The 15,015-nt window shown below is 39.5% G+C and overlaps 1 long non-coding RNA gene across 1 annotated transcript in view; it reads left to right on the top strand.

Moving 5' to 3' along the window:
- The window catches only part of LOC126060689 (uncharacterized), a 30,950-nt gene extending 24,724 nt beyond the window's left edge, over nucleotides 1-6,226 (top strand). The window contains exon 3 of the long non-coding RNA XR_007513637.1: nucleotides 6,023-6,226. This is a non-coding gene — a long non-coding RNA (uncharacterized LOC126060689). The remainder of the gene's footprint in view (nucleotides 1-6,022) is intronic.
- The last annotated feature ends 8,789 nt before the right edge of the window (nucleotides 6,227-15,015 follow it).

Below are 15,015 nucleotides of genomic sequence, written 5' to 3'. Positions count from 1 at the left end.
GAGTCTAAAGTATTAACAGGATTTATTGTTATACGGCAACAATTCCTTTATTTTGACTACTGTTCTGTATCTTGAGCGGTCATTGTTAAGTCAGTTCCATTTGCAGCCATCTACTATAATCTGTATGTTTAGAATGAACACCAGCATACTCACCCAGTGATACCAGATTCACTCTTTCTTGTTCTTGGGCCCACTTGTTTCCTTGTTACGAATGGAAAGGAAATCTCTTCAATTCTCTGTTATTCCCTGTTTTAGGTGGATTATAGCACATGAGTCAGAACTGACTTGATGGCACTGGGTTTGGTATTTTCCTTTTTGGTGGACGCAAGAGTTTCTCCTTCCTGTGAGCTTTAGCCTACTGACCTCTACATACTGAGTATTCAGGAAAGGTCTTTTTGTAAGAGGAAAGAAGAAAATATATTCCTGTCATGACATAAATGGTTTATATTCTCAATCTCTGAGTCAATTCTGCTTCTACCAAAAGGCTGTGCATATGTTGTGGGCTATTCAGTTATGTACTTCCTCTCATTTATCTAGTGATGCACCATTTATAAAAATATATATGCTTCTTTTCCTGTCTCCTGAATACCTGGCTCTGTATGCCATCTCCACCACTCCTAGATGGACTGTGCAGTGCCTAGTGGCTTGGGAGCCACTTCCCTGGCCCGAGCTGCCAAGCCAGTGGGCTCCCTTGGGGATTTTTTTTCTCTCAATTTCTTGCCTCTCTCCACCATCCTTCCCTTCTTTTCCCCTGAACACCGGGTGCCGTGTGCCATCTCTGCTCCTTCTAGATGGGCTGCGCAGTACCACTCAGCTGGGAAGCCACTTCCCCTGTCCATGCCACCATGCCAGTGGGCTCACTCAGTGCTTTTTTTTCTCTCTCTATTCTTTTCTTTTCTCGATTTCTTGTCTCCTTCTACTTTCCTTCTTTACCCTTCTCCTGAATCCCTAGAGCCATTTGCCGTATCTGTTTTTTCTTAATTGGCTGTACCACTCAGCTGGGGATCTGCTTCTGGTGGGCTCCCTTGGGCATTTTTTCCCTTTATTTTCTTCTTTCTTCTTTTCCTCAGGTTTTTTTTCTTTCTACATATTTTTCTTACCCTTTGTGTTTGTCATTTAGTGCTGCTATAACAGAAACACCACAAGTGAATGGCTTTAGCAAAGAGAAGTTTATTTCCTCACAGTAAAGTAGGCTATAAGTCCAAATTCAGGTAATCATCTCCAGGGGAAGGCTTTCTCTCTCTGTCGGCCTTCTCATCAATCTTCTCCCAGGCTAGGAACTTCTCCATGCAGGGACCATGGGTTCAAAGGATGCGCTCTGCTCCCATTGCTGCTTTCTAGGTAGAATGAGGTTCACCCTCTCTGCTCACTTCCCTTTCCTTTTTATCTCTTGAGAGATAATTGGTGGTGCAGGACACACCCCAGGGTAACTCCCTTTGCATTTGATCAGGGATGTGACCTGGTCAGGATAATACAATTTTACGCTAATCCTCTTTAACCTAAAACAACAATCACAAAATTGAGGACAACCACGAGAAGACTGTGAATCATGACCTAACCAAGTTGGCACGTGTTTTTTGGTGACACAATTCAATCCATAATACCCTTCTCCTGAACTCCTGGCGCCATGTGCCATCTCTGCTCCTTCTTGACAGGAAGTGTACTGTCACTCAGCTGGGAAACCACTTTGTTTCTGGTGGGCTCCCCTGGGGCATTTTTCTTTTCTCTCCTTTTTTTCCTTGTCTTTCTCTACCTTCCTTCTTTACCCTTCTCCTGAATACCTAGTGCTGTGTGCCATTTCCACTTCTGGACAGCCTGTACAGCTCTGCTCAGCTAGGGATCCACATCCAGTTGACTCCTTTGGAGCATTTTTTTTTTTTCTTGGTTTCTTGTTTCAGTTTGTACTCCTATTCCTTTTTCCCAATCACCCAACCATATAAACCTCTCTCATTCCTTTATTATTTTTTTTAAATCTAGTGTCTTATCTCTCCCATCCTTTCTTTACTTTCCCCCACCCACCTAGCTACATATGCCGTATCTGCCCCTTCTTGATGGGCTGTCCCTCACTGCCTGGATAGAATGCCACCAGCACATGACTTCCTGGGTCTGTGCCACTCCAACAACAGGCTCCTTCAGCACTTTTTTTTTTTGCTCCTGTTTCTTTGTCTTCTTTTCCACACCTAATTAGCTTCACGCATCACAACCCCACCCCACCCCACCCCACCCATCTGCACTGTGCACTGACTGTCGCACACCTGAACAGCACAGGCATGGAACCTGCCCTGCACTGACACCAGTCTTTTCGGCCCCTGTACCTGCAAAACAACCCATCAGCCACCCACCTTCCACTGGACCTACCCTGCCACACCACAGTTGAGCAACAGGCCCTGCCCACTGGACAAGGTGGCAAGGAGCGTCATGGCCACAGATGAGCAAACAACAAAGAACGCCCAGCGAAACTACTCAGTCACAACCAAATAAAAGAAAAAGCAGGTCAAAAAAAAAACAAATGTGAAATCAATAAAAGAAGAAATTAATAGCTGAATGTACCAAAGACAACAGACAATTATCAAAACATATAAAAATACAGGACAGAATGGATCCAGTAGGCATCCAAAATAAAACACCAGATGACCTTCTGGAAGGAAAAGAGGCACTGGAACTACCTGATAGGAAATTCAAATCTCTAATAGTAAGAGCTATCTAAGAGTTGAAGGAAAAAACAGATCGAAATGAAGAAAAAACAGGCAAAATTATGGAAAAGGCAGACAAAATTATGGAAAATACAGATAAAACAATGAAAGAATTCAGGAAAATAATATAAGAACAAAATGTCAAAATAAATTCAGAATTAGAAATCATACAAAAACAGCAGTTAGAAATCCAAAAGATAAACAACAAAATTTCAGAAATGGACAATGTCATAGAAGGTCAGAGGAGGAGGTTTGAAACTATGGAAGACAGGATGAGCTAAATGTAAGACAAATCCTTGGATACTGCTTTGTTTGAGGAAAAATCAGAGAAAAGAACGAAGAAAAATGAACAAACCTGAAAATGACGCAGGGTACAATCTAAAGCAAAAATTTGCATGGAATCAGAATTCCAGAAGGGGGGAAGGAGGATGGAAAACACAGAGAGGATCATTGAAGAATTGCTGACAAAAACTTCCCTCATATCATTAAGATGAAAAGCTGCCTATCCAAGAAGCTCAATGAACCCCATATAGGATAGAACTCAAAAGAAAACCACCAAGGTATATCATAATCTCACTCGCTAAAACCAAAGACAAAGAAAGAATACTGATAGCAGCTCAAGAAAAAGGAAGATTCACTTACACAGCGGAAACAATAAGACTAAGCTCTTATTACTTGACAGAAATCATGCAGGCAAGAAGGCAATGGGATAATATACATAAAACTTTGACGGAAAGAAATTACCCACCAAGAATAATGTATCCTGCAAAACACCCACTCAAATATAATGATGATGAAATTAGGAAAACAGATCAGAAGGGACAGGAAAGATCTAAAGACGAAAGAGAGTCAGTATGCTTCATTCCTTTAAAGTACAAGCCCAGGAAGCAAAAAGATAAAAGTGAGTTCCTCATTCTTGATCAGTACTCCCTCCACCCTCTTGTCAGTTGAGGGCTTGCAATAAAGACAGCGTGCACTGATTTTTTTTTCAGTTTGGAAGGCTATGTCACAAATGGGGTCACTGTGACCACCCAGGCATCCATCGCTTTGTATTTAAAAAAAAAAAAAAGGTTTATCTACATGCAGCTTGGACGCATGGGGCCCAGTGCAGCCACCCTTTTTTTCATATTACAGGAAACTGAGACTCTCAAGACAAGGGGATAAGATCCCATGACTGACTTATCTGTCCACGGGAAGTTCTGAATTCTCCAGCTCCGATGGTTGCTAAGAATCAAAATATAAGAAAACATTTTTGTGACCATGATTTGAAGATTAGTATAAATTTATCTCAGATTCAATATAAATTTTAAGTGTACTAGCTAAGATCTTTCACATTCAGCACTAGCTACTTCTCTTTTACCTAAGTACACAATCAGAAATAGAATTTTAAGAAAATTTTTGAAGGTTAACTGTTCTCTGAAATGAGGCATTCAATTTAGCCACACTGAATAAAAGCACTTTCCAGTGGTGGCCACTGATTATGTTCCATAATTGTCATGAACACTATGGGTCAGTTGCCAATACATGTCTTTAGTTTTCATGGCATCTTAACTATAACTGCTTATCAGAGTTTGTAGTGTCCTTCAAAGTCTTCTTATAATTTGCTGAAACTGAACATCAGATATCATACTGTGTAAGGGCCATTTTGGTCTTATTTTAGATGAACGTCTTGATCTTAGCAGAATGTGATTTCATCGTATCATGCATGGACAATACTAAGACATAGAGTCACCAGGGTCTTGGATCAAGCATAATGTGTGAAACATGCATAGCAACAGAATATTTGAGGTCAGGATTGTTCTGGAGAATCCAAGCTATATTGTTACATTATTTTGGAAATTAAAAAGTAGTTTGGGTTTACTTGTGGAACAGTCAAATATCAAAGGAAAATTTTGTTGTCGTTGTCATTCTTAGGTGCCCTCAACTCCATTCTGACTCACAGCGACCCTATATACAACAGAGCCAAGCATCGCCTGGTCCTGCTCCATCCTCAGAATCCCTGTTATGCTCGAGCCCATTGTTGTAGTCACTATGTCAGTCCATCTCATTGAGTGTCTTCCTCTTTTTCCTGACACTGTACTCCACCAAACATGACATCCTTCTCCAGGGACTGGTTCCTCCTGATAACACGTCCAAAGTATGTGAGACGAATTCTTGCTGTCTTCACTTCTAAGGAGCTTTCTGGCTGTACTTCTTCCAAGACGGATTTGTTCATTGTTCTGGCAGTCTGTGGTATAGCCAGTATTCTTCACCAACGCTGTAATTCAAAGGCATCAATTCTTCTTCCATTTCCCTTGTTCATTGTCCAACTTTGGAATGCATATGAGGCAATTGAAAATACCATGGTTTAGCTCAGGTGCACCTTAGTCCTCCATGTGACATCTTTGCTTTTTAACACTTCAAAAAGGTATTTACAGCAGTTTTGTCCAATGCAGTACATCACCTGATTTCTTGGTTGTTGCTTTCTTGGGCATTGATTATGGGTCCCAGTAAAATGAAATTCTTGACGAATTCAATATTTCCTCCCTTTATCATCTTGTTCCTTATCGGTCTGGTTTTGAGGATATTTGTTTACTTTATGTTGAGGTGCAATCCATACTGAAAGCTGTAGTATGATCTTCGTCAGCAAGTGCTTCAGGTCCGCTTCACAAAGCATTATAAATTCCAAGAAAGATGAAAGGAAAAACCACAATTAGGCATATCAAAGGGGAACTACTAAAAAAGTAAAGAGAAAGAGAAAATCATATATACGCTAAAGAAATGATTATTACCTTTAAAGGAACAGCAATTTGATATTTCAGTTCTTAAATGATGAAAGTCAGAAGACAATGAAAAAACCTTTTTAAAGTTCTAAACAAAATAGCAGTGTACATAAAATTTTACAATCACTGTTAATAGACTTAAAAAGTGATGTTTCAAAAATGAAAGTATTCCAGATGGATAAATAATAACAATAATTGTCTCTATTGGACAACTTCAAGAAATATTAAAGTTCATCTTCTGGCAAAAATAAAATAAACCAAATAGATATTTCTATCTACACAAAGTAATAAAGACTGGCAAACATGGAGGGAAATACAAAAGGGGTTTCTGCCATCTTAAAATTTCTTTGAGATATAAATACTAATGAATAATAATAGCAATGTGTCTTAGGCTGGGTTATCTAGAGAAACAAAACCAGTAAAGCGTATGTATGTATATATGTATATGTAGAGAGAGAGACAGAAAAAGATCCATAACAAGGAAATGGCTCATGCAGTTTTTAGAGGATGGAAGTCCCAAAGCTTGTGGGGTAAGAAAGAATATCCTCCTGATTCATGTATCTGCAGGGGCTGGCAAACCCAAGATCAGCAGGCTGGAGTGCAGGGCTGTAGCAGGCTGTGAAGATCAACGAATCTCAAGATCCTCAGGCAAGCTGCTAGCTCAAGTCCCAAGAATCAGAGGACGGGATCCAGCTGCAGGATTCAAACAAACAAAAGCCCCAGCAAGGTGAGCAGGAAGTAAGTAGGTGGAGGAGGGTGGAGGGATGAAGGGTGAGGAGTTAGATAGCCGCCACCGGCCCTACCCCAACTGGTACCACTCAGCAGATTCCATCATGGGGGTGATCGCATATCAGATTTCAACAGGGAAGTGATCAAAACATTATATAACTGCCAAAACCTTGTGAATCATGGCTCAGCCAAGGTGACATGCAATTTTAACCATCACATAATGTATTATGGATTTTATAACATGTGTAGAATAAAACAGATAACAACAGTAGTGCAGATGATGGGAAGAGGGAATGGAAAGTATACTGTAAGTTTCCTACATTATTACAGGATTTGAAGATGGACTGTGATAAGCTAAAGTGGTAAAACTTTAATGATCATCAAAAATAAAAACAAAGGTTTAAGTGAGAAGTCAATGTTTTTAATATTGTTGTTAGATGCCCTCAAGCTGATCTCGACTCACATTGACCCCACGTGACAGAAAAAAAGTAGCCCCATAAGTTTTTCTTGGCTGCATTCTTTACAGAAGCATATAACCAGGTCTTTCTCCTGTGAAGGTGCTGGATGGGTTTAGCATTTTAGAAGACAACAGCTTAACCATTTGCACCTCAAGGACTCATTGATAAGCCAAAAAGCCAAAACAAAACTCTTTGCCCTCCGGTCAATTCCAACTCATAGGGACCCTGTAAGACAGTGTAGAACTGCCCCATAGGGTTCTCCAGGCATGGCTGGTGAATTCAAACTGACAGCCTTTTGCTTAGTAGCAGAGTTCTTAACCACTATGTCACCAGGGCTCCTGATAAGCCAATAAAAAAATAGTAGAGATAAAAAGAATACAAGTTAAATGAAGAAAGATTCATTCTAACAAATAGAAAACAAGTAGTAATATGGTAAGTTTGTAATTAATCATAACAAAAATTACTTTAAATATAAACACTCTAATTAAAAAGTAGAGAATGTCAGGGGAGAAAAGAAAAAACAAACAAACCAGCAATGCATGTGTTCTAAAAGAAAAATGAAATAACCAGCTGAGCAACCAACAAAACAAAACAAAACAAAAAAAACACACACACTTTAAATATAAAGTGACGGAGGTTAAACAGTAAAAAGACAGAAACAGATGTACGATGTAAAAACAATGCTAAACCTGTAACCAAACCTGTTGCCATCAAGTCAATTCTGACTCATAGCAACCCTATAGGACAGAGTAGAACTGCCCCATAGAGTTTCCAAGGAGCGATTAGCTAAATCAATATCAGTGAAACTAGATATAAGGAAAAAGAAATCTACCAGGGGCAAAGAGAAATATTTTATGATGACAAAATACATGAAAACCCAAATGTGTATGCACCTAGTAACAGGTTGTCATAATAGACATGTCTGTCTGTGAGGTCTTGCTCTTCAGATAGGTGGGACTACCACACATCATTTGAACACCAGTTTGCTACCTAGCAGTCAGGAAATTGTCTCCTGGCAGAGGGCAAACCTGGTTGTGAGGCTTAGATCATGAGTTTTTCTTTACTCAGCAATCATAGTTTTGTAATACTTGTCCATTGCCTAAAATCAATTAATCTATATACTTTACCCAGTTTTATTTATTGTTTTGGCAAGAGTACCAATGACACTGTCCAGGCTCAAGTATAGTTTAAACTTTCACATTGCTGAAATCTTCCCTCAATTTCAGTCTAAAATGATGTAATCCATCAGAAAAAGAATGGCAATATACTGACAGTATTTGGTTAATCAAAAGAAGGAAAAAAAAATCCTCTCTCAAATTCCCTCAACATGTCGTCACACATTTATTCTTTCCCACCTCTTTGAATCTGCTCAACTGAGGGCAAGGCCAGTATTCAAAAACTTTGTCTTTCACCTTGAAGTCATTTGTTTGTTTGCATGGCTCAAGCATCTTCCCATATTTTTGCCAGGATCCCAACTTGCCAACCCAGGGGAAGACAGCCTGTGTTTTCCACCATGGTGATCCTCATTCTCATTTCCCTGTTCTACAGTCTGAGACAATAAAGCCCCAAATGCCCAAGGCCATGCAGCAAACATTCAAATAAATATGGCCGTAATTTATTTCTACTTTCCTGAGTCAGTGATTACTTTCAAGACAAATGTTTTATATAAAATTATTAAATGTCTGTGAAAAAAACTTTTGGTTGACGTTTATGCCTATTCCAGCGGCCCAGTGCTTTCTCAGAACCCTAGCTTCCTGGAGGCCCCTGAAAATTCAATTCCTCTGACCTACCCTCTTCTCACCCACTGGTCCTGACCAAGCTTCTCTGACTTTGTACTGGAGTCACTTGTGAATGTTCAAACAAAAAGAAACAGAAAAAAGGGAATGCACATTCACATTTACAAAGGAAGACACAACATTGAACTTCCTCATGAATGATTGTCAGATTATGAAAAATTTTTGCTTTCTTCCTTATGGTTTCTCTATTTTCAAGTTTTGTGCATTAGTTTTACAATCATGAACAGACAATAAAAGTTGCAATTTAAGCACAAGATAAATTGTAGAGAAAATATAATTATTTTCTATTTCTTGAGAAACATAAAGAAAAAAAACTAAGATTTTGTCTACCACTACAATAAAATTCTTTCAAATATCCAGTTTAATGTTAATTTTTCCATAAAAAGTGAGTTCAATTAATTGTGACTCATATATTTCCCTTAATCTAATATTACATATGTATGTATTTATAAAGGAAATGGCTCATGAGGTTGTGGTGGCTAGCAAGTCCCAAATTTGTGGGTTGGGTGTTGGCTTCTCCAGACCCATGTGGCTGCTGAGACTGATGAACCCAAACTGGCAGACCAGGCCACAGTCTACTGGCTCCAAAGGGTGCCAAAGTAGGTCACACAATAGGCCACTGGCCAGTGGGGCTGTGGAGGCTGGCAAATCCCAGAACTGGCAGGTCAGACAGCAAGCCTCTGGCTTAAGTCTCAAGAACCTGAGGTCAATTGATCAATTCCCGGAAGTGTGATCCAGATGGAGAGAGAAAGAGCCTCACCAGGACACAAACATATATCTTAGATGCAGGCCAAACCCCAGAGAAGGGCATAACTTTAGTAAGGGTAGGACTTGAGTCATGCCCTTCTGCAAGGCTGTGACCCAAGACACAGTCTATACCAGTCCTTTCTCATCAACATGTAGGGGTCAAGACAGACAACACATACAATGGAGGACAGCCATAAAATATTGGGATTCATGGCCTAGCCAAGTTGACACTTAAACCCAGCCATCGCAGATTTTGTATACCTCACTTACATGAAACTCTGTAGGGGCAGTTCTACTCTGTCCTATAGGGTCGCTATGAGTTGGAATCGACTCGACGGCAATGGTTTGGTTTTTATTTGCATAGTCTGACTCAGTCAATGTGTGTGAGTCACAAAGACCATGGCTACAAGGGCCATATTAAGTAATACATTACACTGGAAATATATTTTAAAAAAATCTCTGAAACACAATTCTTATAGACAATTAATTTAACCTATCACCCTTTAGTGTGGAAAAAAAAATTCTCACTGGATGTCATTTTTTCAATATATGGAGTAATAAAATAAAAATTATACATAGTCCTTGTAAAACATGTCCAAGCAATATACATTTATGTGTATAATACAGATACATACACATTTATGTTACACATAAATATATACAAATATAAGGATCACAAACATGTATATATATATACATATACAGATGAACACACAAACACATTTTTTGTAGGATTAAAACATGAGATGTGGAGATAAGGACAAATTAGTGCATAGATGGCCAAGTAAGAAGTTGCTGCCAGTTTCCAAAGAGGAAAATATCGTCACCTCTCTCATTACAACTTGTGATTTCATGTGGGAGGTAAAGGGTGATATCACATTGGGGTATTAATGTTAACTATTTGCTAATGACAAAGCAAGCAATGCATGTCAGACCAGTCAGATGAATTTAAAAATACATTTTAACCAGGTGTAAATGCTCACGCTCGGTCAAAAAAGCCCCTGTAGCCCTGTGCTCTGCCTCTGGGTACAGCTTTATACAGATGAACAATCAAAAGCATGATGTTATTTGGAGATGTCCATGCTTGTCTCCTTAATGCAACTGTTTTGGAGGCTTGGAATCTCAGAAGCATTAAAACAAAAACACCAGGAGTTCTAATCTAGAAATGGTCCTGAAAGTAAAGTGAAGTATCTGGTCTGTAAAAGTCTAAAGAAGCATTCTAGGGAAAGATGGGGAAATGCATCCAGGTGCTGCTACCATGGGCAAGAGAAGTTGTGGGAGTTCAGCAACTGGCAGGAGGAGCTGGCAGGACCTGGTGCCACGAAGAGCTTCTGAGAGTTCTCAGTAGAAAGGACTCCAAGGCAACTGTTTATTTTGTTATTGTTGTTTATTGCCTCTGAGGAGGACTAATAAGAGATTTGTGGTTGCTGTTCTAAAAAGCACCAATGGGAGCTTATTTGGGAAAGGGGAAGAGTGGGGAATTTATTGTTTGGAAGTCTTCCCAAACTATCGTCTGAGTCACGTTTTCTATTTTAAACTTCCTCTTTACTAGGTGTCTTAGCTATCTAGTCCTGCTACGGAAATACCACGAGTGGATGGCTTTAATGAGAGGAATTTATTCTCTCACAGTCTAGCAGGCTAGAAGTCCAAATTCAGGGTGTCAGCTTCAGGGGAAGGCTTTCTCTCTCTGTCAGCTCTGGAGGAAGGTCCTTGTCATCAACCTTCCCCTAGTTTAGGAGCTTCTCAGCACAAATACTCTGGGTCCAAAGATGTGCTCCCCTTCCTGTTATTCATGGTTGGTGGTGATGAATTCTCCATATCTCTCTGCTAGCTTCTCTATTTAGATCTCAAAAGAGATCGACTCAAGACACAACCTAAGCTTGTACATTGAGTCCTGCCTCATTAATATAACTGCCTCTAATTCTGCTTCATTAACATCACAGAGGTAGGATTTATAGCTCATAGGAAAATCATATCAGATGACAAAACGGTGAACAATCACACAATACTGGGAACCATGACCTAGCTAAGTTGACACATCTTTTTGGGGGGCACAGTTCAATCCATAACCCCAGGTAAGGAGGGAGATTCTCAAATTTTATTTCAGGGCCAGGGAATTATTGTCTACGAAATAATTCTGTCCCCCCGTTTTTTTCTTTTTTCAGAATAAATATTGAGTCTTTGGGGAGGAGGGGTACATGTAATTAGTCAAAAATAATTTTCCAGTTTTTAAATTTGCATGTGAATAAGTGATCTGTATGATTTCAGTGCATGGTCAAAAACGTCACTTCTACATCTGTGATTCCATAATGTGGGTGAAAACAAAAATCTTTTAGATATGGGGAAAATGAATATAGGATTCTCAAGGAAAGGGGGTAGTAGCACAATGCTAAAACTGTGTAGAAAAGAATGTAGCATAAAGAAATAAGTAATAATACACTTAATATATTTGGCTATAATTAGTCTATCAGTGTCTTGCACTACAGAGTTGTCATCTTGTGGGCAGGAATTATGTGTTATCAACCATCACCAGTGAAAAAGAGGAAGACCCCCAACAAGATGGATTGGAAGAGTGGCTACAACAATGGACTCAAGCATAACAACGATTGGTAGGATGCCACAGGACCAGGCAGTGTTTAATTCTGTTGTACATAGGGCCTCCATGAATCGGAACCAACTTGACAGCACCTAACAACAGCAACAAAACCCATCATCTGCCTCCGCATTCCTTAATACACTTCTCTGCACTTAGTAACTAGAAGGGATTGAATTTTGTAGATTTCAAGTGGTTAAAAATTATTTATTTTAGAGATCATTTTTTTTCGAAAGAGATTCAATACACAAAAGTATGTTAAGATCAGAGGACACAGACCAAAAGGATCATTCTATGAATTCTGATAGATCTTATGTAACAAAGTTCCAAATGACATTTATATAATTTATAATCTCCCCACATGAAGGTCTTTGAAATTTTTTAAAAATAAATGATAGGAGGTAATACGGATTACTACAGGTGACCTCTGGGACTTCCTAGAATTGACACTGCCCTCCATGTGACTGTCCTCCACGTGGCACTATGAATCCAGTCTTGTCCTTGGGATCTTTTTCCAAATATTAGAGTGTTGGAAATAATCTCACTACTTGTGTATATATGTTGCTATCTCTGGACTCCTTCTTTACTGGATCTTCTCCAAGAATTATAAATCTTTGTTAATGCAAAATAGTCTTTTCTCAATGATTTTTTTAGAGCACTTTGACATCCTTATTCCTCAGGCTGTAGATCAGGGAATTCAGCATTGGCATGATAATGGTGTAAAGCACAGAAGACAATTTGCCTTGGTCCATGGAGCTGACACTTGATGGCTAAAGGTACGTGAAGGCTGCAGAACCATAGAAGATTGTGGCAGCTGAGATGTGGGAGCTGCATGTGCTGAAGGCTTTGGACCTGCCTTCAGTGGAGCGGATTTGCAGGATGCTGGCAATGATGGAGACATAGGAGCCAAGGATGACCAAGGTTGGTGCAAGAATATTAAATGCACTGAGACACAAAAGCACCACTTCATTGATGTAAGTGCTGGAGCAGGAAAGCTCCATTAGTGGAAAAAGATCACAAAAGTAATGGTTGATTATTTTAGCCTTGCAGAAAACCACTCTTAGCATATAACCTGTGTGGACTGTGACACCAATCACGCCCATCATATATACTTCAACTACCAACCAGGAGCAGACCTGACAAGACATGGTGACATTGTAAAGCAATGCATTATGGACAGCAACATAGCAATCGTATGCCATCACAGCCAACATATGACATTCTGATATAACAAAAAAAATGAAGAAGTAGAGCTGAGTCATGCATTCGGGGTAGGAGATGGTGTTCTTCTCTGTCACAAAGTTCACCAGCATTTTGGGGGTAATGACAGTGGAATAGCAGAGATAATGAAGGACAAACTGCTGAGGAAATAGTACATAGGGATATGCAGGTGAGAACTGAGCCCAATCAGTGTGATCATGCCCAGATTCCCCACCACTGTGATAATATAGACTCCTAGGAAGAAAAGAAAGAGGGGCAGCTGGAGTTCTGACTTTTCTGTTAGCCCAGCAAGGATGAACTCAGTCATTGTGGAGTGATTTCCTGCTGCCATTTTCCTATGGGAATTCTATAGAGGAAGAGAAGAAGAAATTAGAGGTAGGTGTAAATTTATGCAGTGTAAACCAGGTACAAGTCTTACCATTCAGGTACCTCGAGCTCTTTCCCCCGGTCTCTGTTGTATGTTAAAAGTTAAGGATTCTGGGATCTCAGTATTATGGGTCATGCAAATACACATCAGATGGAATTGTACATATTTTTTTGTTTCTGTGCTCTAACAGTGAGTCAGTATTAACCAGCCTCTGAACATCCAAAGAACTGTCCTGATAACTTAGAATAATGAGTGTTCTGAGACTCAGTGGTGCAATGGTGAAGCACTCAGCTGCTAACTAGAAGGTTCAAACTCATCTAAGTGGCTCTGTGGAAGAAAGATCTACCAATCTGCTTCTGTAAAGATTACAGCCTAGAAAACCCTACAGGGTAGTTCTACTCTGTCATGCAGCATCACTATGAGTTGAAAACTGACTCAATGGCACCTAACTGAAATGACAACAACAAAGTACCTTCCATGTCTTATTTGCAATCCTCTCAATTCTTCTGTAAAACATATACTACCAGTATACTGGTTGCCATTAAGCTGATTCGGACTCATGGCAACCCCACGTGTGTAAGAGTAGAACTGTTCTCCACAAAATTTTCAGTGGTTGATTTTTGGACATAGATGAGCAGGACTTTCTTTTAAGGCACGTTTACTGTCTAGGAATCCCACAACAATTATAAGTATAATTATTTTATATATTAGGTAACTAAGTCTCATTGTGGTTAAAAATTTGCAGGAAGGTAGGCGTGTTACAACAAATGATCATATATGACAGATATTATTACGTGGCTCCTTCTCCACCTCATCTTCTGTTTCTTCTTTTAGCTACTCATGTCTGCCATCTTGTTTTTATCTCTTTGTCATATCAGAGAAACCATTCAATGCAATTTATGTGAGGAATATATTAATGTAAACTACAAAAATAATATACTGACCACAGATGTAGGCTGGTTTCCCCTTAGAGAGTACCTTGATTCCTGGCAACAGTTCAAAAGTACTGAAACAGTGGCTCTGGAAAGTAACTAACTGAATGGTTAACATTAAGTGTAACACTCAAATTGAGCTCCACATCCAGGAAGGAAGTGAGTTTTCTAATGAGGAGAAGGTAAAACCCATTCATTCTCAGGACACCATGTGCTACATATTCTTGTATAACCTGACGTGTTCCATGACCCTTGGGGCTTTTGTTCTGGAGGACCGTGGCAACAGAATGGAAATTTTACTTGGTATTTAGAGCATGCTGTCTTTGCATGTCTTAGGCATGTCGTTTTAGTGCATGTTGCACTCACCTTCAAATCGGATGTTTTATCACTCACCCGATGGCATTAAAGACCAAAGCAGAAAGAATGTGTGTATCTCCAAGACATGAGTTTTGAAGGAAGTTGATGAGTCCTGGCATGGGATATCGTGATGACTGTTCTATGTTCAAAAGAGAGAGACCCAAAATATATCATTAAAGATTGATGGTGTATCAAAAACAAGGAAAAGGGTGTTGAAAGAATGAAAGTGAGGGTGGTATTACTATTTATTTAGTACTTATCATGTGATTAAGGAGTCCTGGTGGTGCAGTGGTTAAGAAATGAGCTGATGACCCAAAGGTTGGCAGTTTCAGCCCATCAGTTGCAGATGTTCTAGTCTGC

The sequence above is a fragment of the Elephas maximus genome, chromosome 17 (genome assembly GCF_024166365.1).
Source record: "Elephas maximus indicus isolate mEleMax1 chromosome 17, mEleMax1 primary haplotype, whole genome shotgun sequence".
NCBI classification, from domain to species: Eukaryota; Metazoa; Chordata; class Mammalia; order Proboscidea; family Elephantidae; genus Elephas; species Elephas maximus.
The sequence above is the reverse complement of the archived record's forward strand: the minus strand, read 5'-3'. Positions and strand labels throughout refer to the sequence as shown.